Source organism: Diaphorina citri, unplaced genomic scaffold, assembly GCF_000475195.1.
Source record: "Diaphorina citri unplaced genomic scaffold, Diaci psyllid genome assembly version 1.1 scaffold378, whole genome shotgun sequence".
NCBI lineage: Eukaryota > Metazoa > Arthropoda > Insecta > Hemiptera > Psyllidae > Diaphorina > Diaphorina citri.
Window position 1 is genome coordinate 137259 of NW_007377813.1, and position 3644 is coordinate 140902.

A 3644-nucleotide genomic window follows, 5' to 3' on the forward strand; every position below is an offset into this window, starting at 1 on the left:
GTACCACCTCGCGATGCTTGAATATAATTCGTGCTTACGAAGAATTCGATGCACAAAACTCATACAAATATTGATGGGTATTTGATTTATTCAATACTCTAATCTCTATTGATTAGGCTTCTTCTTGAATGTTTGACTTTTCTAATGTCTTGACGTCGATCAATGTCTATGATGAATGTCTCCTCTAAAATGAATGTCTATTGTCTAAGATTACTTACGTAGATGCTGATGTTTAATGACTTTTTATACAAACAAACCACGTTAACCACGCTCTGCTACCAAAATTTTTATGTCGTGAATGATGATGATTGATTGACAGTGGAAGCGTTTTAAGATTTGACACAACATAAAAATGAAACGAAGACACAGTGATTTTTTCCCTGGTGGAGTGCGAAGTGATGTAGAAGACACCTGTGTCGTATCCTAGAAGGTCCCGGGTGTCGTGAATGATGATGATTGATTGACAGTGGAAGCGTTTTAAGATTTGACACAACATAAAAATGAAACGAAGACACAGTGATTTTTTCTTCAATGAAAACTATCAATTTCTATGAACACTTTATTTAATTAAACTTCTTTTATAAACTTGTGACTGCTAACAAATTTCTAATTACTGGACTATTTACTTTCTTACAAATCTTCTAAATGAAACTTCTAATATCTTTTGGGAAAAGCTACTAATTTACGTCCGTCTACTACCAGGACTTTCTGCTAACTCACTCTAGTTTACAAACAAAATCTGCTGATGGAAAATCTACTCCTTTCCTCGTCGGCAACCTAAACATCAGCTGTCTAATTTAATTAAATTATTCTTAATTAACTATTTCTAATTATAAAACACTTGCTAAAAAACACCTAACTTGTAGTACAAACTAGTACTAACTACTCCGGTCTCCTGACTATCATTCATATGAGCAGATGTATTTTGTTGCTGATTTACTGATGGGTTCTTCTGATTACTAACGGAACCGCGACTGTTATTCTTATCAATAGGGTAACTATTGCTATTTCTAAAGTTTGGTCTATTGTATCTATTGCTAGGACCATTGCTAGAATTTTGAACCTGAATATTTCCCCGTGGGAACTTACTTGGGCATAGAGCCCGGTAATGACTACCCCTAACTCCACAATGATAACATCTGGCCATATTCCTACATTGTGGTGTAGAATGATTAAGACGAAGACAAATGTGACATTTCCTGTCGAGCATTTTCTTCCTATCTACGATAGTTTGATAAGTTGGGCATTCGAAATGGTTAATGGGATGGGAAATAGAAAAATAAATAAATTACTAAATATTTTAAATAAAATGACTTGGGGGTACAAAACTTACAAAAATAAGTGAAAAAATAAATAAATTACATTTTACGAAAATTACATGGTAGGTAAATATCAAAGTACATAAAATATTAGGTGTTTTTAATTTAGCTGAGCTAGCCTAGTTCGCTTGGAAGGTAGCGCGCCTGCCTTATAAGCGCTAGATCGCGGGTTCGATTTCCGCCCGGGGTGAAATTTATCCTAAACAGATAAGATTCTCGGAACGGCTGGCTTTCTCCTATCCTGTTTTGCTTGTCTTCGTTTTCGGGATGATCAAACCTTAGCAGTTACAGTTCCCTCTATCAAATCTTTTTTTTTTACTGACCAAAATAAGAATAATTCAGAAATACTCAACTAAATTTGAAGAAAGAAATAGGTAGTCAGCTACATATGTAGATGTAGGTACATAAAAACGCCTCATATTAGGTATTCAGCTACATATGTAGGTACATAAAAACACCTCATATTAGGTATTCAGCTACATAAGTAAGTACATAAAAACACCTCATATTAGGTAAAACACTAATCTAGACACTAAAAAATATTCACAGAAATACAATGATGTAAAACACAACCAAGATATTATACTTTTCCGGAGTGCACTCAGCCTCGTGAGGGTAGCTACTTCACAAAGCTTATGCGAGTCACACACTATAAGGTACACCCGATCAGGTCTATCCTCAGGATAATAATAAACATAGAAGGAAGGTTTAGGACTAAAACGAAAGACACTTTTCAAATCGAAGGTTATATATTAGCTGATTTGGTACCAGTGCCGGACCATGAATAATTTCCTGGGTAGGATGATTTTTACAGAAATTTTGAAACATTATTTCTGCTTTTTGTATTCAGCTACATATGTAGGTACATAAAAACACCTCATATTAGGTATTCAGCTACATATGTAGGTACATAAAAACACCTCATATTAGGTAAAACACTAATCTAGACACTAAAAAATATTCACAGAAATACAATGTAAAACACAACCAAGATATTCTACTTTTCCGGAGTGCACTCAGCCTCGTGAGGGCAATTGGGTAGCTACTTCACAAAGCTTATGTCAGTCACACACTATAAGGTACACCCGATCAGGTCTAACCTCAATAACAATAATAAACATAGAAGGAAGAAGGAAGGTTTAGGACTAAAACGAAAGACACTTTTCAAATCGAAGGTTATATATTAGCTGATTTGGTACCAGTGCCTTTTAACAACGTCTAAGTAAATTCGATGGGTATCTTATCTTATTTATCCATTATTGACTTTGAAAATTCATGAAACCATTCAGAAATCGGGGGAAATTGAAAATACAGACCGGGACTGCAAAATGTAAACAAAGATTTCAGAAAATTTCCACCAATGAGAGAAGAGTAAAGTCAGCTGACTAAACAAATTTGGTTAGTCAGCTGTTCGTGAACTGTCCTTCAATTAGTCAGGTGACTAAACAAATTTGGTTAGTCAGCTGTTCGTGAACTGTCCTTCAACCTTGATATGTAAAAAGACCCAAACCTTCCTTCTATGTTTATTATTGTTCTGAGGGTCTACCTGATAGTGAGTGGCCGGCCTTAGGGCACTCCGAAATATGTAGCCCAGTACACGGGTGTTCTAAACAGTCAACCGTCTAGATACAATAAGAGATACAAAGGAGAATACATTGAAAACAATTTAAGTAATTCATAAAAAATTAATAAACACAATATAGAAGACTAAACTTGGTGTCATCTACCTTATAAACATCAATCTATCAGAAGATAGCTGACTCAAAACACAGACTGAGTGAGTTATAAAAACACAGACTGAGTGAGTTATAAAAACACAGACCGAAATATGTAGCCCAGTACGCGAGTGTTCTAAACAGTCAACCGTCTACATACAATAAGAGATACAAAGGAAAATACATTGAAAATAATTTAAGTAATTCATAAAAAATTAATAAACACAATATAGAAGACTAAACTTGGTGTCATCTACCTTACAAACATCAATCTATCAGAAGATAGCTGACTCAAAACACAGACTGAGTGAGTTATAAAAACACAGACTGAGTGAGTTATAAAAACACAGCATTTTTGCTATTGAACCAAATATTTCAACGGGTTACTTACTGGTGTTCTCGTGTTGACCCAGCATTTAAATTGGAAGTATTGTGTCTTTTCTATGATGATGCGGGATGAGGGACTCACTACGAGATGGGCATGCTACAACACAGACCACACGAGTCTAATGTAGCAATTGTTTGATTGCTACGAAATAAAAACGGACAAAAGGCGCCATCACGCCAAACGAGCAACTATTACAAACTTTGATTTCCTACAGTCAAGGGT